This window comes from Odocoileus virginianus, chromosome 17 (assembly GCF_023699985.2).
Source record: "Odocoileus virginianus isolate 20LAN1187 ecotype Illinois chromosome 17, Ovbor_1.2, whole genome shotgun sequence".
NCBI classification, from domain to species: Eukaryota; Metazoa; Chordata; class Mammalia; order Artiodactyla; family Cervidae; genus Odocoileus; species Odocoileus virginianus.
The window spans coordinates 42,029,519-42,055,759 of NC_069690.1; the positions used below are offsets into that span (position 1 = coordinate 42,029,519).

The 26,241-nt window shown below is 39.9% G+C and overlaps 1 protein-coding gene across 6 annotated transcripts in view; it reads right to left on the minus strand.

The window, feature by feature from the left end:
- TANC2 (tetratricopeptide repeat, ankyrin repeat and coiled-coil containing 2) overlaps positions 1-24,645 on the minus strand; it is a 361,529-nt gene extending 336,884 nt beyond the window's left edge. For all 6 annotated transcript variants that reach the window (XM_070479550.1, XM_070479549.1, XM_070479548.1 and 3 more), the window contains exon 1: positions 24,558-24,645. The gene's annotated coding sequence lies outside the window, so the exon portion shown is untranslated. The remainder of the gene's footprint in view (positions 1-24,557) is intronic.
- Between the last annotated feature and the right edge of the window lie 1,596 nt (positions 24,646-26,241).

Consider the following 26,241-nt stretch of genomic DNA (forward strand, 5'->3'; position numbering starts at 1 on the left):
CAACCAAATTATAAATCTTGAGGTCCAGGAGATTTGAATTCTGGCAGAGGAGGAGAGTGGAGAAGAAGAGAATTTAGGCTTTTCTTCCAATTAACAATTTCTACTTGTTGTCATATATCCACTTATACATATCTTATTATAAGCTCTTTGACATCTTTATAAGCAAGTTACACAAACACATTTTAATTAGTTACCAGTAAGACTGCAAAGGGAAAAAAGATGCAGCCCAAACAGGTATGTGAAGTAACAATATTTGCAAATAAAAAATTTAAAGGATATAAAACAAAATGGGTACTATTTTGCCAATTTGAGGACACTGATCAATATAAGACTGGGGACATTTTATGGTTTGACATATTAGGTTTTTTGGTCAGATATGCTAAGAAATACAACTGACCCTTGAACAACTTTGTAGTAGTCAAAAATCCACCTATAACTTATAGTCAGCCCTCCATATAGGAAGCTCCGCTGTATCAACAGTTCCTCATCAAAAGATTCAACCAACTTCTGATGTGTATCTACCACTGGAAAAAAAATCCAAGTACAAGTAGATCCGTGCAGCTCAAACCCATGTTGTTCAAGGGTCAACTGCAATAGTATTTAGGTGTTTTGGTGATTATAAATCACAGAACACTAATGAACTCAGTAAAAAAAAACAAAAAACAAACATGAAATGATTCACTTTCTGACAATCCCCAGATTATTAAATATTATTATGCCTAGGGTAATTTGAAGAGTCAGGCACAGTCCTCGTGATAATTCTCTATCTGAACCTCAAAAAAGTTATTCAAAGCATTCACAATTTATCTTGATTCTGACATAACAAGAATCTCATCAGTTTTACATATCCAGAAGATCAAGCATCAGAAACCGTCTAGCGTTCACTATAATTTTTTAAACAGGAACAAACTAGTCTAAAAAGAAATCACATTTTATTAAGATATCTTAAATACTATTTGTACAAAATCTTTACTTAGACTGCTAAAAGGACAATATAAAGAGCTCATGTAATGGAAAGAGCATGGTCACTGGAGAGAGATTTACATATATTCATACCCTGACTCTATCAATTACTTGCTATATGACTCTGAAAAAATTGCTTAGCCTCTCTGACTCCCAGTTTCTACTCTGCAACAAATGACACACCATCTAACTTGCAAGGCTGCTTTAAGGAATGGAGAGTTGTGTGATTGCATACCACCCACCAACTGCTAAAGTGGCCTTCCTCAAATTCTAACTTTCTTCCTTGCTAACAGAACACTAATTTTGGATAATGCATCTGTAATGCCTAAAATATCAAACTTCCCAGACTCCCTACCTACAGCAGCCATGTGACCCAGCGGTAACCAATCAGACGAAAGCATGTGGCTTAGGAGCAAGGACTGAAAGAAAACTACTGTTTTGCTACTAAAAAAATAGAAGGGAAAAAAAAAAACCCTAAGATGTCTGGGGAGGAAATGGCGATCTTGCAATTCACAGTGCAAAAGTCACCCTCCCAGGATAGCAGGGAAGAAACACAGAAAGAGCCAGTGTTCTTGATGGCATGGTGGGAATGCCGTACTCCCTGGACTGCCTATATCCATATTTCCTGTTACCCAAAGGGAAAAAAATAAAACAAACTATTTGTTTAAATCACTCTACTTGAGCTTCCATCATAGGAAGCTGTCACATTCTAACGTAGTGTATATAAGCACCAGGCAAAGAATCCATCCAAAAGATAGGTAAAAACAATTATTCCACAAAACTTCCCATTTAGCAGAATATGTTAAATTATTCATCAGTAAAGCAATTAAACAGCAGGATGTCAACTAACACACACATACACATATATATCACACAACCCAGTTATTAAAAATGGGGTATTATAATGTACTCATTAAGATAAACATTCCATCAATATAGGCTCAGAGAATGAATGGCTTTAATCAAGAAAGGTATCCCTGATAAGGTAGAAGAAAAAAATGCAACTGGGTAGAAATTCTATTATTATAGCTTATAAGTTCATTCACTAATATTTACAGCACATTCACACCACAATGTGCAAATCCTAGACGCTATGGAATCTATATGAACCTGAGACAGCTGTAAGAAATTAGAAAATAAAGGCTCAAATAAGAGGGATGGAGCAGGAAGTAAATACAACTAGTACTAAGAATTCTATTTTAGATAAAGTAGAGATTTTAAAGGAGACTTAATCACAGATAAAGACTAAGAAAAAAATTAGTTTGTTTAAAAAAAAAAACAGAGCTCTTACCTTAAAATAATGAAATAAATTACAAATTAGTGGTAAAGAACCCACCTGCCAATGCATGAGACATAGGAGACTCAGGTTTAATCTCTGGGTGGGGAAGATCCCCTAGAGGAGGGCACGGCAACCCACTCCAGTATTCTTGCCTGGAGAATCCCATGGACAGAGGAGCCTGCTGGGCTACAGTCCATAGGGTCACAAAGAGTCAGACACGACTGAAGCGACTTAGCATGCACACACACAGCCAAAGGACAATACTACCAAGATTATTTTCTGAATCAGAATATAGAAGAGTATGTAATATAATATAAAGCAAGATAGCCAGAATAGATAGGCAATTCTACAATCAGGGAAAGGAGCAGACAAAGTGTGAAGACAGATCAAGACAGAGTCAGAAAATAAAATTAGGGGTAAAGAGAGACATAAGCTTTAAGAACAAAGTTTAGTATGGCAAAAAACCAACACAATATTTATTGTAAAGTAATTATCTTACAATTAAAAATTTTTTTAAATCTTTTTTTAAAGTCTGTAAAGAATACCACCCCCACAAAAAAGAACAAAGTTCACCTACTAACAACTTTATTTTTTTTTCATTTATTTTTATTAGTTGGAGGCTAATTACTTTACAATATTGTAGTGGTTTTTGTCATACATTGACGTGTACTAACAACTTTAAACCCCACTCACCTACACCCTGTCAGATCCCTTCCTGCCACCTAAGCAACATATTTATTCTATTTACTCTTTAAATTATATTCTTTACAAATAATCCTTGTCCCCCTCTAATACCCCTTTCCTTCACTTTGTGAGTCCTGCAAGATCTATTAAAATCCTCTTTTTCTTACTTCTGTTTATTTATTGGCTGTGCTGAGTCTTAAATCGCTGCACAGGCTTTTCTCTAGTTTCAGCGAGCAGGAGGTACTCTCTTCTTGTAGTGCATGGGCTTTTTATTGCAGTGGCTTCTCTTGTGAAGCACAGGCTCCAGGGCTTCAGTAGCTGCAGTTCCCCAAGCTCCAGAGCACAGGCTCAGTAGATGCAGTGCAGGGCCTGAGCTGCTCCACAGCATGTGGGACCTTCCTGGACCAAGAATCGAACCCGTGTCTCCTGCATCGGCAGATTCTTCAGAGTGAGCCACCAGGGAAGCCCTATAAAATCCTATTTTTTTCTACCATTTTTTTTCTGATAATCTCATACATTTATAATATTTAAAATAATTATTCTAGATGTACTTCTATAGTAAATGGAAATTTCAGTTTTTCCTTCTTCTGACCATGAGGCAGGCTAAAGTTTGAGAACCACTGTATGTTGAAAAAAAAGATTTAAGCTTAACATTTAAAGAGCTCTGAGCTCCAGACAGGACTAATTCATTCATTCAATATTACTCATTCAACAACTACTGATTATCTGCTACATGATAAACACTATTTCAAGTGCTGAGAATATAGCAAGGAACAAGTCAGCAATCCCTTTAGTGAGCTCAGGATCTTGATAAATATTTATATAAATAAGTAACTTGTATATAGTATATGTCACAACATGATACTCTTCAAGGGGGTAAAAAAAGCAGGCAACAATGACAAGAAATACTGGTGGGTTGAGGGAAAGAGATGTCAGAGGGTTGCAACTGTAAAGAGATGAGCAAAAACCCAAAGAGGATGATGAAGCAAGCTACACAAGGGGCATAAAATTCTAGGCAGAAGAAACAGTACTGCAAAGGCAAAGGCCATTAAGCCAGAAAGATGCTTGGGCTTGTTTAAGGAACAGTAAGAAGGCCTGTGTACCTTGAGCACAAGGGATCAGCAGGCAAGAGAGGGGGGTTAGGAACATAGATGAGATCACAGAAACGACCTGAGCCACAATGTCTAGGCCTTATTAACCCCTGGAAGAACTTTAACTTATTTTGTGAGTAAGATGGGAAGTCAGAGGGCAGATACTAAAGAAGAATCATGATCTGACATATTTTTATTTTATTTTCTTTTAAAAGATCACTCTGGCTGCCGTTTTGAAAATAAACTGTAGAAGCAACCAGTTAGAAGGCTGGGTACAGTAATCCAGGTAAGCAATATTATGATTAATAGCTCAGACCTGGTGAAGGTGGTCAGTAGTGGCCAGATTCCAGATGTTTTGAAAGTATAGCCAAAGGAACTCCTGATAGATTGGATACCGGGAATGGAAGGGAGAAATCAGGGATGACTCGACATTCTGAACAAGTAGAAGGATGAAGCTGCCATCAGCAAGGTGGAAAAGACTACAGGCTGAATAGGTGGGGCCTGGGGGTGGGGGATGGAACAATGAAAAGTTAATTTCGGACAAATGTGCTTGAGATATATATGAGACACCCAAGTAGAAATGTCAAGTAAGCAGTTGGATATATGAGTCTGGAATCTGGGAAAGAAATCTGGATTAGATACAGACATCTGGGAGTTATCAACATGCAGATAGTAAATAAAGACATAAGACTGAGTGAGACTATCAAGGGAGTGAGTGCAGCCTGAGTTCATATGAGATGAGGACTTAGAATTGTTTACTGTATTTAGCAACATGGAGGTCACTGAAGTCCTCGATAAGAGAAGTTGCACTGGAATACTGAGGGCAAAATTCTGTTTGGAAAGGGTTGGAGAAAGAATATACTCCAAGGATATGAAAATACATAGAGATTTTTCATTACAGTATAATTTCTTACTGCAACATAATGGGAACCACATAAATATCCAAACATGGGAGCCTGACTAAAGAAACCACTGACAAATATATATGCCATGGAGTATTATATACAACTGATCAAAAAAATAATAATAAAGACTAAAGCTCTCTATGAAGTAATATAAAATGATTTTATCATATGCTAAGTAAAAAAAAAAAAAGCAAAACATGAGTATTATAGTATGCAAATACTTTCCCTGTAAGAAAGATAAAATATGCATGTATATGCTAAATTTTGAGAAGAACAAAGACAGGAAAGACAAAGCAAAAACATTTGGCAGCCAAGGCTATAAAACAGAGAGAAATATTACTCATCTCAAAAAGCTGGGGGCACAACTGTAAACCTCAAGAGATCTCTGAAAACCCCAGTGGTCAGATACCAAGCCCTCTAGACAAAAAATAGTGGTGACACCACCCTCAATACATTTGAAGCAAACAGTGAACTAAAACAAACTCAGCTACAACAAGGCCCAGCCACAGGTCAAAGATAAATCAGAACAACTCAGCCTTCCAATCTACTTCCTAAACAGAGGTAGCAAAAGCTCTTCTCTGGAAGTAAATAGTATCACTTTGTCTCTACTATTCTTTTAGACAAGATGCCTAGCATACGGTCAAAAATTTAAAAGATTCCAAAGAAGTAAGAAAATGTAACCTGAACTAATAATCCAATTGTGCCTCTCAGTTCCAAATTCATCCTTTTTTTTTTTTTTGCCTGCTCTGTGGAAATGGATCTGAGGCCTTTAAATATTTTTTTCCTTTGCCAGCTGGCACAATGTGAAGCTTTGTCAGTAGAAGCTGTAGTAAAAGCTTGGGGAGGAAAGCATTCTGTTTCTGGATCCCAGCATGCTTGCTCAGCAGGCCCGGACGGTGTGCGTGGCTTCTCCAGGACCTGGTTCCCACAGCACTGGCATCTTCTCTAGTATGAGGCGCCCACGCTGTCCTACAGCTTCTCCAGGGTTCGGCTTGTGGACGGCACAGTGGCCACGAGGACCCACAGACCTGCACCATCTCCCAAGACCCTCCCTCTTCTGGTTTTATAGTGAACTACCTTTGGTGAGACTCTCCCTTGTATAATCTTCCCTGGCAGGGTGGATTTTCAGTGAGTTCTGAAGGGGAGACTTCCAGAAAGTTCTGCCAGTGTGGTGTCACAGAAATTTCTCCACCATTCAGTAGAGAAATTTTCAACAAGGTCTGGATGTCAGCTGGTGGCTGGGGAGAGTACTCTACCCTGGAGTAGTGGCCTCTCCATATAGCTATTAATATTCCTACATTCTTTACTTCTCAGAGAAGGAAATGGCAACCCACTGCAGTATTCTTGCCTAGAGAATTCCATGGACGGGGGAGCCTGGCAGGCTGCAGTCCATGGGGTCGCAAAGGGTCGGACACGACTAAGAGACTAACACACACACATTCTTTACTTCTTACTAGCCAATGCCCCATTACTGCATTTCTCTGTTACAGTCAATAATTATTTATATTAAATGTTTGATGCTCAAATTACTATATAGTTTGTCTCTCATGACTGGACTCAGACTGATACAGAAGCCAAACCAAAAAATACTGAATGTATGATTCCAAGTACATGAAGTAGAAGTGTAAGGAAAACTAATCTATGGTAGAAGGAGTTTAAAAAAGTGCTGCCTCTCAGTTGTGGGGCAGGAGGACTGGACAGAAAGACATTATGAGTATACTTCAAAGACAGAAATATTCTACATCTTGTCTGTGATTATACTTATTCAGATGTACGCAGCTGCCAAAAATCTATTAAACTGAATGTTCATATCTCTGCTTATAAATAATACCTCAATTAAAAGAAGAATAAAAAGGAATCTAAGGTTTCATATTGAGAAGCATTTGATTCTACTGCTGGGGTAGGAAAGCAAAATAGGAGACCAGATATCATGTTGTTCCAAAAAAAATAAGGAAGCGATAATAATAATGATAAGGACATATAACAAAGGAGCCAGCCTGAAGCTGGATCTACTGGGAAAACCTGGAACAGTTTGGGCAGCAAAATAAATGATAGGAATTGGTCATAACCTGCTAAATAAAGTAGGAACCCATAAGCTCATACTATAATTCAAGGAATAGAGGCAGGGAGGTTTGGCTGGCTCTGTCATAACAGAAGATCAACTAATAAGTACAGACAAAGAGGCTGGGTTACTCTCATTTGGCAACCAACTGAGTAATAATTAATTCCAGTGAGAATTATTAATGATGCTAAAACTGGTAGGTAAAATTTTGATGAGCAACAAGAGATTTACATAATTTGAAAATACCTTTCAACAAATTAGTTATATACTACAAAAGAGAAAACAGTAACTTTACAGTGAAGAAACCCAGTGGACTCCACTTTAACCAAGTAATCAAAGTGAACATTACCAATAATGGGTCAACTCAGAATTACATGCCTCCGAGGCACTGAGGAGGATACATCACTATATGGTATTCCTACCCTGCAAATATATAATCTAAGGAAACAGACAAACCAAACTGAGATACAGTCTACAAGATACCTGCCTATACTCTTTCAAAAGCGTCCACGCCAAGAAACATGAGAGAGGCTGAGGAACTGCTCCAGGTTAAAGACTAAATCAACAGCAAAATGCAATGCATGACGCCAGAATGAATGCCAGACAAGGGTAGGGTGAGGGGGATGCTATAAGGACACACTGGGTGAAGACAGAATATTTGAACATGGACTGTGGATTAGATAAAAGTATTATATCAACACTAAATTTTCTGATTTCAAAAATTACAGGAGATAGATAAGAATGTCCTTATTCTAAAGAAACAAATACTACAGTCTTTAGATGTAAACACACGACTACAACCTACCCTCAAACTATTCAGAAAAAAAAATGTACACAGGTAGAATAATGCCCACGTTAACAACTGGTGAACATACACGAAGGACACTGTTTTGTACTATTCTTCCAACTTTCTTGTATATTTTCATTACAAAACTGAAAAAAGAGGACGAAAAAAACTGGAAAGAGCATATGGACAACTCTTGAAGGGTGAGCTACAAAATGGAACAGAGAAATTAGGTGGAAGTTAGAGGGTACTGACTCAGGATGGGCACTGGCTGTCCCAAAAAGACCAACCGTACCGTACTGTGCCGCACGGTATCAGTCTGACCTTCACAAAGGTAAGTGAGGGCTAAAGGCTGAAATTAAGAGAGGTCAATGATTAAATCAATCGTGACTACTCCTGAAACCCTAATCAAAACTCCGTACATTGTGGCTCAGGTGCGTTTCCTTGGTTGGCAACTCTCTGTACGACAACACACTGATACGCCAGGAGGGCGACATATCCTGATTTCAGACGCATCACATTCGAGAGCCTCTGAGACCTTGCCCTATGTGTCCCTTCCTTTGGCTTGTTCTGCTTTATATCGTTTTTGTTACAGTAAAACTACAACCATAAATACAGTACTTCCCTGAGTTCTATGAATTGTTCTACTGAATTATCAAACCTGAGGCAGTATTAGGAACTCTCAAATATGTAGCCAGTTCGTGAGAACTGAGGGAGACACATGCAGCTAGTGTCTGAAGTGAGAGCAGTCTTATAGAGGGCTATGCCCTTAGCTTGTGAAGTCTGGCCTTACTCTGTAGTGAGCTTCAGAAGTCATCGTAGGGAATGAAACAGGAGATACAGTCAACGGCAATAATAAGGGGTGGTAGCAAATAAAATCTGATGACATGAGAATCAAAGCTAGATAACTTTAAGAAAGTGAGAAGAATGATTTGAATGCTGAAAAGGGGAATAAAAAGACTATCTACTCCATCTCTAGATCCAGTGATATGAGAGTTATATAAAGATGGAAAGGAAGAGGGCATCACTTGAGAGAGCAAAAAGGGAAGCCAAACTCTCAAGAGAGAGAAAATTCCTAAAACACTAAACTTCTAGGTTGGGAAGATGAGAAGGAGTCAGTGAAAGAAATTCACCAAGATGGAGCATCCATAACACAGAATATCCAAGAGTTAGTGGCATCTTGGAAGCCAAAGCCTTCCCAGGGGAGAGTAATCAATTTTATCAAATGGTGCTGATACCTCAAGCAAGATAGAGACTAAAAAACAACCAAGGGATTAAGCCATGTGAAAGCCACTGATGATCATAATAAGCAGTCAGCGAAATGGTGGGAGAATATGCCTCATTGAAACAGGTTCAAAAGAGAATGGAGATCTTGATTTTTAAGCACTCTGGAAATCAACTAATAGCATATGATTACAGCAAAGCAAGCCTGCAGCATGTTTTTGCCTGTGGTTACTCTCTTTCTGGAAAAGGTCAGTTTTCATTCCAATCCCAAAGAAAGGCAATGCCAAAGAATGCTCAAACTATCACACAACTGCACTCATCTCACACACAAGTAATGCTCAAAATTATCCAGGCCAGGCTTCAGCAATATGTGAACCATGAACTTCCAGATGTTCAAGCTGGTTTTAGAAAAGGCAGAGGAACCAGAGATCAAATTGCCAACATTTGCTGGATCATCGAAAAAGCAAGAGAGTTTCAGAAAACATCTATTTCTGCTTTATTGACTATGCCAAAGCCTTTGACTGTGTGGATCACAATAAACTGTGGAAAATTCTGAAAAGAAAGAAAGTGAAGTCGCTCAGTCATGTCCAACTCTATTGCGACCCCATGGACTGTAGCCTACCAGGCTCTTCGGTCCATGGACTTTTCCAGGCAAGAGTACTGGAGTGGGTTGCCATTTTCTTCTCCAGGGGATCTTCCCAACCCAGGGATTGAACCCGGGTCTCCCACACTGCAGGCAAACGCTTTACTGTCTGTGCCACCAGGGAAGATGGAAATACCAGACCACCTGACCTGCCTCTTGAGAAACCTATATGGAGGTCAGGAAGCAACAGTTAGAACTGAACATGGAACAACAGCCTGGTTCCAAATAGGAAAAGGAGTACATCAGGCTGTATATTGTCACCCTGTTTATTTAACTTATATACAGAGTACATAATGAAAAATGCTGGGCTGGAGGAAGCACAAGCTGGAATCAAGATTGCTGGGAGAACTACCAATAACCTCAGATATGCAGATGACACCACCCTTATGGCAGAAAATGAAGAATAACTAAAGAGCCTCTTGAGGAAAGTGAAAGAGAAGAGTGAAAAAGTTGGCGTAAAGCTCAACATTCAGATAACTAAGATAATGGCATCTGATCCTATCACTTCATGGGAAATAGATGGGGAAACAGTGGAAACAGTGGCTGACTTTATTTTGGGGGGCTCCAAAATCACTGCAGATGGTGACTGCAGCCATGAAATTAAAAGACGCTTACTCCTTGGAAGGAACGTTATGACCAACCTAGACAACATATTAAAAAGCAGAGACCTTACTTTGTCAACAAAGGTCGTTCTAGTCAAGGCTATGGTTTTACCAGTAGTCATGTATGGATGTGAGAGTTGGACCATAAAGCAAGCTGAGAGCCGAAGAATTGACGCTTTTGAACTGTGGTGTTGGAGAAGACTCTTGAGAGTTCCTTGGACTGCAAGGAGATCCAACCAGTCCACCCTAAAGGATATCAGTCCTGGGTGTTCATTGGAAGGACTGATGCTGAAGCTGAAACTCTGATACTTTGGCCACCTGATGCAAAGAGCTAACTCATTTGAGAAGACCCTGATGCTGGGAAAGATTGAGGGCAGGAGGAGAAGGGGATGACAGAGGATGGGATGGTTGGATGGCATCACCGACTCAATGGACATGGGTTTGGGTAGACTCCAGTAGTTGGTGATGGATGGGGAGGCCTGGCAAGCTGCGGTTCATGGGGTCGCAAAGAGTCAGACACGACTGAGTGACTGAACTGAACTGAATTCTCTGTCTTCCCAAGAAGAACTGCTGTCTGCAACAAGCAGCCTTCAACCATGGTGGGAAGGTCATGAAAACCAGCAGTTCTGCTGCCACCACCAAGCAAGATTCAATGTGCAGACTGCCAGTCACAGCAGCCATCTCAGTGACAAGTGAACAGAAGAGTCAGCATCCCCAAGAGGCTGTAGTCCTGTTTGGAGCAAGCAATGGACTAATGGACTATGTGGGGATTTAACAGCAAGTTCCAGGTGTCAAGATAGCCAAAGGAGGTTGATAATCCCTTTTTATGCCCTAGGTATTGATTTTTTATTGTGCCAAGACAACTTAAAGGAAGAAAGAATCATCTTTCCAACAAATGTTATTGGGGCAACTCAATAGCCATACACAGAAAAATAAGCTTAAATCCACCACATACAAAATTAACTTAAAATGGATCAGAAACCCAGCAATTCCACTTCTAGGAATTTATCTAAGAGAAATTAAACATACAACCACACTCAAAGTTTGTACTCAGGGACTTCCCTGGTGATCCAGCAGTTAAGAAGCCGCCTACCAATGCAGGGGATATAGGTTCTATCCCTGGTCCAGGAAGATTCCACATGCCAAGCGGCAACTAAGTCCATGAGCCACAACTACTGAAGCCCAAACACTCTAGAGGCCATGCCCCGCAATAAGAGAAGCCAATGCAATGAGAAGTCTGCACACCACAACTAGAGAGTAGCCCCCACTTGCTGCAACTAGATAAAGCCCATGTGCAGCAATGAAGACCCAGCACAGCCAAAATAAATAAATATTCAAAAGCAAAAAGAACATCTGTGAATCATTTAAAAAAAAAAAAAAAAAAAAGCTTGTACCCAAATGTTTATAGCTGCATTGTTCATAATAAACAAAAACCAGAAAAAAATCAGAAAGTCTATTATTTGGTGAATGGATAAACAAAACATAGTATGTCTATACAAAAAATAGTAATATTCAGCAATGAAAATAAAAGTACTGATACATGCACAACATAGATTAATCTCAAAAACGTTATGCTGGATGAAAAGATAGAAGCAAAAGACTGAATAGTATAAAACAAAACTATATATTGTGTGATTCTACTTATATGAATGTCCAACGGCCAATTTATAGAAACAGAAAGCAGACCTTTCTGTTGCCTAGGGATAGGGCTAGGAATGGAGACTGGATGCAAATAGGCTCAAAGAAATTTTGGGGGGTGACAGATATACTGTAAAACTGGATGATGGTGATGCGTAATAATCATTGAATTATGCTGTTACAAGAGGTGAATTTTGTTAAATGTGAGTAATAACTCAATAAAGCTGTAGAAAGAAGAGTTTGATACGGTGAACAAAGACAACTGTTTCTGCAGAGTCTGGTATAAATGAGATAAGAAATGAGGAAGTCGCTGGAAGAAGAAGTAATGTTAAAAGAAGGTTTCTTTAAGATGAAAGAAATTACAATGCTTTTATTCTGTTGACAGTGATCCAGAAAAGGAGAGACAGACAAGAATTACAGGAAAAATGTCTTTGAGAAGGCAAGAAGGGGTGAGCTCTAATGGACGAGCTCAGTGGGAATGGCCTTCAAGAGAGCAAAAGACAATTCACAGTAACACTGGTGAAGATGCAGGTGGTGAGAAGACTTCTTCTGTTTTCTCAGTAAAATAGAAAGCAAAAATGTCATTAGCTGGAAGAGAAGACAAAAAGCGGAATGTGGAAAATTTGAGTACAAGGGAAAGATAGGATCATCTAAGTGAATGGGAGTATGGAAGAACTACAGTAATACAGTAGGCGAGCTTGGCAGCACTAAGCAAGGAATTTAAAGTTATTTGGTACTGGCCAAGAATTGAAAGTCAACAGTCATTCTGCTCCAGCCACATTCAGCTACAATTGTATGGGAGTACAACAAGTAGAGCTGGTTTTAAACTTTTTGAATTAAAAAAAAAATTTTGGCCATGTCATGCAGCATGCTGGATCTCAGTTCTCCCGGACCAGACTGAACCCACACCCCCTGCTTTGGAGGCATAGAGTCTTAACCACTGGACCATCAGGGAAATTCCTGGTAGAGTTAGTTTTAACCAGGCAAGAACCATCAAAGAAGAAAGGTCAAATCAAGAGGGTTGAGGTAGATGGAGGAGATCAACTGTAATGATGCCGTATGGGAATTAAGCTAGTTTGAGGGTAGAAAAGAAAAAACTGAGGACATGAATGCATTGAGGAAGAGTGAAAAGGTGGTAAATTAAAAGGCCCCTGTGAGATCAACGAATTAAGATTGTTGGATAATAAAAGAAATGAGCCTGAAAAAATAGAAGTGGTAGTTGGAGAGTAAAATGCCAGAAACTGATAGTATAGAAAGTTGTAGTTTTGAGAGACAGCGGTTCTAGGACAGCAACTTTCAATCCTGAGTATGCATTAAAGTCACCATGGAAAACTGTCAAAAACATTATCTCAGGCCACACCTCAGACCAGGCAAATCAGAATCTCTGGGAGTTAGTCCTAGGCACCTGTAGTTTGCCAAAGCTCCCCAGTTAATGCAGATGCACTGAGACTTTAAAAATATCTGCATAGAGTGTGCAATAGAGTGAATGGCTGAGACAGAAGACAGGATCAGTGAAGAAGAGAAAGTCAAGAGACCAGAATATCAGAAGGATCATCTATATGAATACTGAAATCACCATAATTATAAATGGAGTAGCAGGAGACTAGCAGTGAACCCAGAGGAAGTCTAGAAGCAACTATGAGAAAGCAAACAGAATACTTAACCCACCTCACTAGAAGGAACCACCACTTTAGAACTTGCCCAGAAGTAAGTGCCCTCAGGCAAAAGGTAAGTTTCAGTTAGAGAACAAAGATAGTGCTGTTTAGAGAAGAAGTTAAAGATAAAAGGGAGTTTTGCAGATGATGGACAGTAAGAGCCAGAAGGCACAGAGAAGGGCTTCATGATAGGGGTGGAGTTTGAGATCAGGCAAGAGAAATGAAGGAAAGAGAAGGTCCAGAACTACTAGAGGAGAATCTCCTCTAGAAGATTTCGAGAAATCTCAGAAAGCAAGCCCCCATATTTTTAAACACCACACAAAAACAACAGAATAAAAAGCTCAGAAAAGTTAAACCCTTTCCTGAGCCCAGTCACACTCTAAAAGATTCATGTAATTAATTTCAAGTAAAAATGAGTCACAGAAATGTATCAAGGTCAATCCTACATAAAGTTGTTATAAGAAGAGAACATAGGGACTTTCTTGGTGGCACAGTGGGTAAGAATCCACCTGCTGATGCAGGGGACATGGGTTTAAGCCCTCGTCCAGAAAGATTCCATGTGTCGTGGAACAACTAAGCCCATGTGCCACAACTACTAAGTCTGCATGCTGCAACTACTGAAGCCGGCATGCTCTAGGGCCCACAAGCCACAACTAATGAGCCCCTGATCCACAACTACTGAAAGCCCTTGCACCCCAGGGCCAGCAAGTCACAGCTACAGAGACGTCGTGCTGCAATTACCGAAGGCCAAGCTCTGCAATAAGAGAAGCCACCACAATGAGAAGCCCATGAACCAAAACTAGAGAGTAGCTTCACCTTCCACAACTAGAGAAAGCCTGGGCACACAGCAATGAAGACCCAGTGCAACCAAAAAAAAAAAAAAAGAAAGAGAATATGAAGCAGAATAACATCATTGCAGACAACAAAAGTGTGCTGGAAAGACATACCCACATAACAGATCAAAATTAAAACCTGCTATTTCAGAATGAGAAAAGACCTTAGGAAAATGACAGAAGACATGAAAGAACAACAAATACAAGAATTATAAAAACTCAAAATGAGACATGACTCGAGTAAGAAAAATAAAAGGAAAGATATATTCCAGAAATGAAGACAAGAGTAAATAAAAAGATAGCCCCTTAAGAAAAACAGAAAGTAAAAAAGAGAAAAAAATTAAACTAAAAAAATAGATTAAAAAGATCTGAGAAAAAGTGACAAATATTGAAGATGGCAAAGAAGATTGAATATACAACCGACAGGAACTCCTGAAGAAGATCAAACCAAGGAACAGAACACACAGTAAAAACAATAATTTTAAAAAAAAATTTCACTGAAATAAAAAAAATATTTGAGACTACATTTTGAAAGTTACAAGGTGTACCTGAAATTATCAACTCAGAATGATCAAAATGATTTTACTATCACTAAACATTAAAGAATAAGAAGAGAGGAAGAGAAAAACTGAAGGCAGAAAGGGAGAAATACAGACCTATACAGATAGGGAAATAGACTCCATAAAATCAGAGATGAACTGGCAGTATTTGGTTTCTCATAGTATAAAATTGATAAAGTACATGACGAGATTAGACCTGATCATCTCAGCGCACATAAATGTGGCAAGACTTTTTGTGTAGAAGATAAAGAATGAGTTACTGATACTTGAAAGGAGAATCAGACTAGCATCAGACTTATCTATTGCACAAGAAGCCTAAAGACAGAGGTAATAAGCAATCTACATTATATAGGGGGAAAAATGATTATGATCCGAAAACACTATATCCAGTCAAGATACACTTTAACTGATCAAGAGAAAAGAAAGGCATCTTCACCTAAGCAAGAATTCAGAAATTATACCACACACATTCTGAGGAAATTACTCCAAAATGTTATCAAATGTTTTTTGGCACCTATTAAGATAGTCAAGGTCTCTTTTTTCCAGTCTCCAACACTCCCAGAGTTGCAGCTGGCCATAGAGATGTGGCCAAATCCAAGAAAAATATCATATATGACCAGTCCTAGAAATGACTTCAAGAAAAATGGATCCTAAGGAACACATATTCTGCCAACAAGCACAACAAGAAAGCCCTCAGAAAAATTTAGGCCATTTCCAAGACAATGAGCACCTGTACAGAGGCCAACAAGGTGGTCATTAAGCCCAAAAGTAATCAAATAAAAGATCTTAAAAAGTGCCAGCCCTAAATTGGACAGGCTCACCCATATCATCCATCCCAGTCTCTAGAAGTATGCTTATTTCCATACTGTCAAGAGGACTAGACTTTGGCAATCAAAAGCTGGTAGTGAGGCCAAGGTCAGAGTCAAGGTCCAGGTCCTACACAGTCCTCCTAAAGACTCCAGAAAAAACGGTTTTTGTCTATTAACTTTGAGGATCAAAGAATTGTACAAAACTTAAGACTACCGTCCGAATGGGCAGGCATCTCCTTTTGCTGTTTTATATAAACACAATACAAAGTCCCCCAACACACCCCAAAAGAGAAAGACAATCATATACTTTTTATCTTTAACTTCATTAATATAAAAAATGTTAATATTTAAGTAGCCTTGCTTCCCTGGAATAAATTCTACTGGATCATGATGTATCTATTTTACATGCACTGCTGGATTTATTTTGCTAATATTTTATTTAGAATGTTTGCTTGTCTAGTCATGAATAAGAGTGGCTTAATGTTTATAATAGCAAAAAGAGGAAAACAATATCCATCAGGTGGAGAAAAACAAACTAAATTATGGTGTCATATGCTATGCAATGTTATTCAGCTTTTTAAAATTAGAGTTTCATTTACTAAGCTGGAGCTAGCCATGATATATTCTTAAATGAATAAAGCAAGTTACAAAAACACATATATATATATATATATATGTGTTTATATATATATATATGCTTGGGCTTCCCTGGTGGCTCAGATGGTAAAGAATCCACCTGCAATGCGGGAGACCTGGGTTGGGAAGATCCCCTGGAGAAGGGAAAGGCTACCCACTCCAGTATTCTGGCCTGAGGAATTCCATGGACTATATAGTCCATGGGGTCACAAAGAGTCGGACACAACTGAGTGACTTTCACTTTTTCACTTTCACACATGCTTAATAGTTTCTGAGCAAAGAGAAAGATGATTAAAAAAAAAAAAATACTTTAAGTGTTAGTTAATGCTGGTTGCCACAAGGGTAAAAGGGGAGGAGAGGAAAATATTTTTTTTCTTCCTTCATCCCTGGTTTGTTTATTTCCATGGTTGCAAGCAGAGGAATACTTTTGGAATTTTTTTTAAAAAATAGAAGGTGGAGGAAGGAGATACCAGTTATCTACTGTAATTAATGACAAATTAACATTTGTTGACAACTAATAAATGGCTTCCCTCATAGCTCAGTTGGTAAAGAATCCGCCTGCAATGCAGGAGACCCCAGTTCGATTCCCAGGTCGGGAAGATCTGCTGGAGAAGGGATAGGCTACCCACTTCAGTATTCTTGGGCTTCCCTTGTAGCTCAGCTGGTAAAGAATCTACTTGCAATGTGGGAGACCTGGATTGGATCCCTGGGTTGTGAAGATCCCCTGGAGAAGGGAAAGGCTACCCACTCCAGTATTCTGGCCTGGAGAATTCCATGGACTAAGTTCACGGGGTCACAAAGAGTTGAACACAACTGGGCAACTTTCACTCACTCACTCACTCAATAAATGGCTACCGGATACATCCAAAGGAAAAACAGAATAACATTATCTAAAAGAAGAAGAGGTACCATTATAAAGTTCATTTACTTAAAAATACAAAACAATCCAATCTGGAACCAAAGTTGCATATGAGTGGCCTTTCTAAAGGCAAGACGTCTTCATGATAAACTAGTTTTTAGTTTACAACTAGCACAAACTTATTAGGTTGTGTATATTATGACAACAAAGGATAAACCTAAGATAAAAAGTGAGTCATGTTAAAGAAAAATAATCAATGAATTAGTGTTTGCATGATATGTACACAGATGAGCAGAAATGGGCAAAACGTTATAGAAATCATCAAAGCTTGGGGAAAAAATGAGATTTTTAATACTAGCTTGTTATACTGGAAAAAGAGGGGCAAACTCTTTCTGGTGTATTATTTTACACTGCAGATAGATAAGTCCTTTTTTTAAAGTAGATCACAAAAGACAATCAACCACCCTGACGGTCACAAATTTTTTAAAGAGAAAAATTACAAAAAGCTAACAACAAGGCACATGGTGGCAGGCAAGTGGGGGATAAAGTTATCACACAGAGGAAGTTTCAATTATTCACAAAAATGAGAAATGCTTGTAAAAGTAGAAAATGTTCACATGATCAAATTGAAAAAAAAAATTGCCAAAGGGCTCAATGTCTCAAGAAGTATTATGGTTTGCTATTTTCAGAGGAAATTAAAAATTACTTTTCACAAGTATGTGGTACTTAAAGGGAAACAGTACAAACAGAAATGCATACTAGGAGCCTGCCTAAGAGTTTTTATTTTTAAGTTTACATTTATTCAAGAACTTTTTCTCTCAGGTCTTATCTATCAAATCTTTCAAAAATGAAAATTTTAAGACACTAAATTAATGAGTAGCTGAATTACCATAGTTTTTTTTTTTTTAATAACTTACTAGGCTGAAAAGAAGGGCAAGACAAAACAACAAGGAAAAGCTAGACTGACAATACTAGTAAAATATCATGGGGAGGAATTATGTGAAGAACATCAAAAAAACAGAAATCCAGGACACTCTCCAAAACCTAATAAAAAATGAATATTTATTAAGAATTAGATGTTGTCCTAAAGATTTTCCACTGACATTATTTTATTCATCATCATCAAAATCCTGCAAGAGAGGTTTTATACTCCTCACACAGCTAGTAAGTGACAGAGCGATAATCTGAACCTGTTTTCAGGGTTCAAAAACTCACATGTTCATGTTCTCTCTACTATACAAGGGGTCTCATGATTGTTAAGATTTCAAGTTTCTTACAACCAAACAACAGTCTTGTCATCCTACAATATAACAACGTCTGAAGAGAAACATCCAAAGGAAGTCTCTTCCTCTTTAAATCCCTGAAAAGGAAGAGCTAAGATTCTCTGACGCTGAAGCAGGATTTGCATGTGTGGTAGTAAGTCTTCATCCCACATGCCTACTAAAGCTAATTACCTTCATTCACCCTAATTCACAGTCTTCAGGAGTTCTACAGGATTCCATGGAATTCGAATTGAAATAGAATTCTAGAGTACAAATAACCATCAAGCTTCCTTAACTTTGCCTTATCAAACTTCTAGCAATTACAGCTAAAAACAGTGAGGCCCCCGAAACACAAGGTTAGGAACAAAGGGCTAAGAAGAGACTTCCTTCAATTAGCAGAGGGAATTTGCTGAGATCTGAGGCGGTGTCTCCTGCCTAAATGATTAAATCACAGTATCTTCATATCCACTCCCATTTCCAAATTTAATAACTAATCCATTTATAAGGCTAGATCCTAAGGAAGGGAAAAAGAGTTTCCATGGCGATAAAAAAAAAACAAACTGGTGCCATATTTCTTCATGTTGTCCCTCTATCAGATCAGATATGTCATCTGACATGATCATATATTATAATGTAAGCATGGTATTACACATAAAGAAATACGCATGATTACCTGGAAAAACAATGGTTTTTTCATATAACAATGACTTTGTTATATGTATACAAAATATGTATATGAGAGACTGAGACCAAACAGGGAAGAATGTTCTTACATGCTGTGCTCCAGACCTTTCCACTTGAGATACCTCTTCTGAGGGTGAAAAAAAAAGGTAGAATCGAGTAATACATTTTGTCAAAAACTTCTTCAGAGTTAACGTAATACGGGTGTCGTAAGGAGGCACAAGACGAGTCTGTCAGATAAAACACCGCCACGGCAATTAAATTTTTTAAGAAACATACCAACAAGATTATTTACTATAATGCAACTACTCAGTTTAAATAACTGACATCAGAATCTTGCAAGTTCTAATCAAAAGAAAGACATTTGAGAGGTGGAATATATCATGCACTCAATAAAGGCAGAAATTAGTATCATGGGGAAGGAAGGGATAAAGAAGGTGAGCAATTACTAACATCAAATTAACTCTTTGCCTCTTAGTCATGTTTACCCTTAATTATTCAAGAACAAACAGAAGCTGAACGTAAGATACTGTGGTAATGTGTGGCTCACAGAAAAGCAACTTACCTAATACTTAGAACATCCACAAACACAGCTTTCAATGACTTATAAAGATTTTGTAAACAAAATAAATGGACCTAAAAAAAGAAATGTTCTTCCAGAAAAAAAATTATGGAATTACAATTATTTACTTAGAGCTTTCTAGAACATGAAAGATCCCCACCAGAAACTTTTTTCTCTGATTACATCCTCAACCTGCTTTAGCCTTCTAAAACCCAGGCCCAAATATCATATTCTCCATCTAATATTATCTTAAATCTGAAATACTTAAGGTAAAAATATCCTCTAAAAGGAAGAAAAAGGACCACTGGGTGGGGAAACACAGCATTAAGTCTTTAAGGTCTTCTTGTAACCTACTTCTCTCCATCAATCTTTAGAGACTCATCAAGGTCATGATGTAGTCTCAATCACCACACACACAGCTCCTTGACTCATTTTTTAAGTCATAAACAATCATAATCTAATACAAATTACTGCAAAAGATGCTATTCAAATAAACCCAGTGGTGTTTCATGGTATTATAACAAAGACAAAACTATTTATTTACAGTGTCTTCCTTCCGAATGACAACAGTATTCGATAACCATAGGCACCGAGCAGATACAATGTTGAGAAAAAAAATTCCAAACAATTAAACTAATTTTCAAACTATTTTATAATATGTTACCTTGATCAGACTAGTACTAGAAAAGTAAACAACCATCTGCAATTGTTTGTTCTAGTTCCTTGAAATAAAATCTGGGTACCAACAGTACAAATATGACAGAAAACACTGGTGATCCTGTATAAGCACGTTTGCGTGCTCACTCGCTTAGTCACATAGACTCTTTTAGACTCTTTGCAACTCCATGGACTGTAGCCCCGCCAGGTTACCCTTACCATGGGATTTTTCCAGGCAAAAATACTGGAGTGGGTTGCCATTTCCTCCTCCAGGGTATCTTCCCAACCCAGCCATTGAACCTGCATCTCCTGCATCAGCAGGTGGATTCTTTACCACTGAGCCACCTGGGAAGCCCTTGTATAAGTACAATCCAACATAATTCAATGAGTGTGCCCAATCAGTATATCCCAGAGATTCAATTTTAATTCTAAGAGGAAGAAATATGACAAGGAGAGAATTTTGACGCATTCTTTTAATCATACTTGTTCTTCCTTAAATCTAATTAGTATCGACTACCTTAAAACTCCCCTTTTGGAAACACTGGTTCAGTATACTCTTTTCCAGGCTTACTTCCTTCTCCATTCAAAACAATGCATACAGAGTCATTCAGAAAATACTAAAAGAACAAAGGCCTTAATGAGGAAGTGGGGGGGGGGGCTAGAGAGCTTGCACAGGACAGTTAAGAATCAATGATGGAAGAGGGAAATAATCTACTAATGTTTAATCATCTTAATAAAACCTTATGATAAAGATGCAAACACAAAATGAGGTTTTTCAAGTATGCTAAAATGAGCCATTGACCACTATAAAGAGCAGGACTTGACTCTATGACAATTTATTAAATACACTAAAGTATATAAACATACATGAATTAGTCTCAGTCTTAATCAGTAGATTATATTGAATTGTCTTATCAAACAATGTATATAAAAATGAAGGAAGTGTTTGACTACCTGATATGTGATTCACGGAATGGTAGAAAGTTTGACTAAAAGAAGAAAATAACTTGAATATAGGAGGTGATATTCATTTCTTAAACCGTGTGGAAGGTATATAGATGTTGGCTGCATGATTATTCTTTTATACTTTATAAATTTTATACATTTTATAAGTATTATTTCATATGTAGTCAATATCTATAAAACAGTAAGTGCAAGAAAAACCTGAGCAAATATTTGTTAAAGAAAAAGATAAAAAGTACATATGCATCTGACCCATTTTTGTTAATTCTTTTTTAAATAGGATCATAAAAATGTAAGCAGATAGGAAAAATAGATCATTTCTCTATAGAAAATTATTTTTATAGCTCTACACAGAGATCTCTACACTATTTCTTTAAAAGCACCAGTAAACCTTTACTGAACACTATGTGCACACACACACACACACACACACACACACATACCAAACTACTTGAAAGTAAAACTTTCAACCTCCAAAGGTCCCCCCAAAATCAAAATCCCCATCATAAATATTTCCTTAACCACATGAAAAGTATTGATACTCCTCTACTCATAATCTCAGAAATAAAACTACAAAAATAAATTTCTAAAGAGAAATATTCATACTTTAAATAACCAAGTATTTTTGTACAGTTATAAGTAACGTAAGTATTTTTTGGTGTATTTGGTGTATTTGTAACTGAATAAGTTACAGTTATAACTGTAAGTATTCTTTGGTGTATTTGTAGGCTTAATATCTATGTGTCTTACTACCTACCTGGGCTTATCAACATCTATATATTTGCTTTTATATGATGGGCACCTGCATTTTAACGATGTGTGTCAACACTAATTTGGTTGAGAGGGCAATAGAGTACACTTATGAAGAGCACAGAGTGTGCAGCCAGAGTTCCTGAATTGAGACTCAGCTCTTCCACTTGCTCGCTAAATAAACCTGTGCAAGATATTTAACATCTCAGTGCTTCAGTTTCTCATTTGTAAAACGGAAATAACAGTACACACCTCGTAGGGTGCTGGAACCAATTAAAACCTGCATAGCAGGACTGGTACAGAGTAGGTGCCATGTAAGACTATGGCATTATTAGCAGCACTACTAGTAGCACCATATTCTCACACATACTGAAAACATTCTTAGCAATCTAAATTACTGACAACAATTAGATACTATTAAAAACAGATATTAAATCTGAAGCCTGACTGACAGTAAGTTTAAAGCCCTGAGACTCTGAATAGGTGATTATAAATCTCCATAACCACTCTATCCAGAACAACCTGAGGAGAGCGGTTTCCCAAAGTACAACTCTCAATTTCTTCCCTTACACAAGGGGGCAGTGATAACAAGAAAAGAATGGGGCTCTGTAACACCTCTTCCTACAGACAGTAGGGGGTGGCAGTACATATGGCTTACAGTCAGAACAAAACAGGAAGATCCAACAGAATTGCTCTTTATTCTCCTCAGGCCCTCTCCTCATGCTTTAGCCCCCACTAACCCCCAAAGTGAGGAACACATCAACAGAAATGACTAAAACCCAAAATTAATCATGAAGCAAAATCAGTTTTGTCTTTGAAGCAAACAATCCCTCAATGGCTGAAACTGGATTCAGGAGGAAGCCAGTCAGTATGAATTTTCAGATTATCTGGCAAATGTTCTTCTAAGAACAACATTCAGGCAAATAACTCCATTTCTCTGCAAGAACTACAACAGAAGGCACTAAAATCTCATCAATAATTAACTATACCCTAATGAACACATGCAGCTATTTCTGCTTGTTTCATAGTATACAGACACTCACTGAATGTATATAAGTTACATTAAATAGCTCACGGAGCTGTCTTTTGTTACTTCTGAAATTCCAGCTATGTTCTGACAATCCTCTCAAAACACAGATGTTCTTCTTAAATGGAAGTCACAATGTTTTGCAGCATGTGTAATTATATTTATATGTATATATACACACACACACATGTATGTATGGAGGGGGGATGAGAATGTTTAATATTTCTGTGCTCACATTCCTAAGATGATCTACCTGGGAAAGGCTGAAAGAAGCACTCCACTGACAGTATCCATGTTGTTGCTTTTTATGCCACCTTTACTGTATTCAATTTCTTTTTCCTATTTTGCTACCCCAACAATCAAGAATATTTCACTACTGTCATTCACTGCAATTAACCATTGCAATAGCTTTTGGCTCCAACCCTCAAAATGCCTGAAAATTTATCCCTTTTGTTCACCATATTGTTTTGTTTTTCTCATTCCAGAAATTTTCACTCATATAAAAATGAAGAAAGGGGCACCTAGGAAAAAATGTCCCTTTGCCTAATGATCTTGAACTCAGAATTATGGTCAAGATGTGGGGTGCGTTTTTTTTGGTGTGTCTTTTGTATTTTTTTCTTTTTTCTTTTCCTGGAGGGGAGGAGAGAAGACGGCGAAAGACACCCAAATCTTCCTAATATTAATTATCATTGTTTATGTTTGGTGAAAACCATTTTAAACATCCTACACCTGGAATAGAACACAGGCTGCAATTGTATCAGTGCTCTACACGCTGACGGCAAACCGGAATTATCTTAGCTCTATTTTTTCTTTCCCATCTCACAACTAGACACAATTTGCTTGTTTCTTTCACGTGGGCACTCACACTATCTCAAAAAAATAGCATATCATAGCTCCTCTCGATTTCCTGTGATAAAATATCTAGCCATGAGCCTTATTAATCTCTTCTTAGACTACGCCTCCTTTCCCAGAGGAATTAACGATAACACTAAAGAACACTTCTGCTGTGAATTTCAACGCCATACAGGCCAACCCACCCTGTACCTTACCTGGCACATTTCACAACTACTTTTATGCTGCATTCTGGGGGCACATTTTGCAACTCGTTCTGCACCACCTTCCCTGCCACGTTTAGCAATCTGCCTGGCATCTCCTCCCGGGTCCCCGTCATCCGGAGATTCTCTCGGTACCAAATTCCATGACACCTTCGGTGACACCGAAGTGACCGATCCCGGACTCATCCGAAGCCACCCCGAGGGCCACATTGGGAACCAACCTTCCCCACGCCCTCCACACCGGAGGCACTCCGCTGCCCATTTCGCTGCCTCCCCGCTCACCTCCGCCCCTCTCCCTGGAGCCCGGGCGTCGGAGGCGAACGCCCCTGTCACTGAAGCGACCTTCCTTTCCCGGGCTCCCGCGGTCTCTCACCTGCCGCTCTGAGGGGGGTCTCGCTGCACCCCCGGGTCAAGCCCCAGTCCCCGGGGTCTCCTGTGAGGACCGCGCCGCCCGCCGGCGCCGCCCGCGATCCCAGAGCACCTCGCTGCGCTCCGACGCCCGCGGTGGGTTTGCGTCCGGGAAAGGCACGGCGGGGCCTCCCGGCGGCGAGCACAGCCCGCGGCGGTCCCCCTGTCAGCGGCGGCGAGGGTGCAGGCTCTCGCCCCTCAGCGCCGCGGCGGCGGCGGCGGCGGCGGGCGACTTGCTCCGCCTCGCGCGCGGCACAGCCGGGAGGTGAGCGCGAGGGGGATGGGAACGGGGGCGGGGCCGCCCAGAGGAGGCACCGAGGGCGGCGGCGGGAGGGCAGCGCCGGTGGCCCCGGGTCCGACGCTCGGAGCGCTCGCAGCTTACCCCGCCGGGCGGGCGGCTCGCACGAGGCGGCTGTGCCAAGCGGGCCCCGCCGGAACAGCGCGCCCTGCGACCCGCGCCCAGCCGGCCGCTCGCTAACGCCGCCGCCGCGCCGGGGGCGTCGCACCCTCCGAGGCCGCCCGCAGCCCCGCCCCCTCCGGGCCGGGGTGGGGAGGAGCGCGAGCGCGGAGGGAGAGCGCGTGCGTGGGGGCGCGTGCGTGGTGGAGCGCGCGCGCCCCCGCCCCCTCCACCGTTTGGGGGTGGGGAGTGGCGAGGAGAGAGAGCCGAGACCGAACCCGTCTCTGCGCCGAGAGGTTGGGCCCTGGTTCTGCCGCTCTGTGAGGTCCGGGCATTTCTGTTTCCTCAGGGGGCTTTGACTGGCGGGGTCGTGGGCATTCAGTGGGGAAGAGGGGAGGGGAGCTCAATAGCAGACAAGGCCCGGGATGGTTGGGCTCCGCCCCCACGGTGATGTCACTCTCGAGGTGCTGCTGCTGTCACGTGCGCCCACTTCTGGGCCTGCCCTGCTGCTTTGATGGCCAGAACGGTCCTCTAGGTTTCCCCCGACTTAAGTCACCTCACACACATGTCGCTCCGAGGCTTTGAGTCCTATTGCTGTCAGTTCTTCTTTCCCTGATATTCAACTGTAGTCTGTAGACAACTTCAAAATGCTGTCTGAAGTCAACTGGTATAGGAAACAAAATGAAGTGCAAAACCAGGGATGGAGGGGAGAGAAAGAGAAGAGAGATCTATTTTCTAGAATCAGTGCTGAAACTCACCAACCGCAGCTTGAGAGCCTGAGGTGAAGTTGTGACGCTGGTTCTGTCACCGCCGGGTTGGACAGGAAGTAATGTAGCTTGAACAGCTAGTAGGCCAAGCGCGGAAAGCCACCGCACTGAAGCCTCCTTGAGGTCCTATTTCCCTCACTTGACTCTACCTAGATCTTCTTCACCTTAATCTTGCTTCCTCTTGTCTCACAGAACAGCAATTCAACTGTGGAAGATATCTGGACATAAATTTGTTGGCATGCTGTAAAATGATGCAAAGCTATCACTATTACCAGTCTTGCCTGGCTAGTCTTCTGTTCCATGAACTGAGATGACCTTTCCTGGTCATCTGTTCCCTAATGAGACACCATGATTGGAAATTGATGCACCAAATTACTTCAGTCAAGCAAACTGTGTCTGTGGTGTTTCTGCCATAGAGAGGTTTGGTGCCAGGATGCTCAGTGGCTCACTCCTATCCAACTCTTTGTGACCCCATGGACTATAGC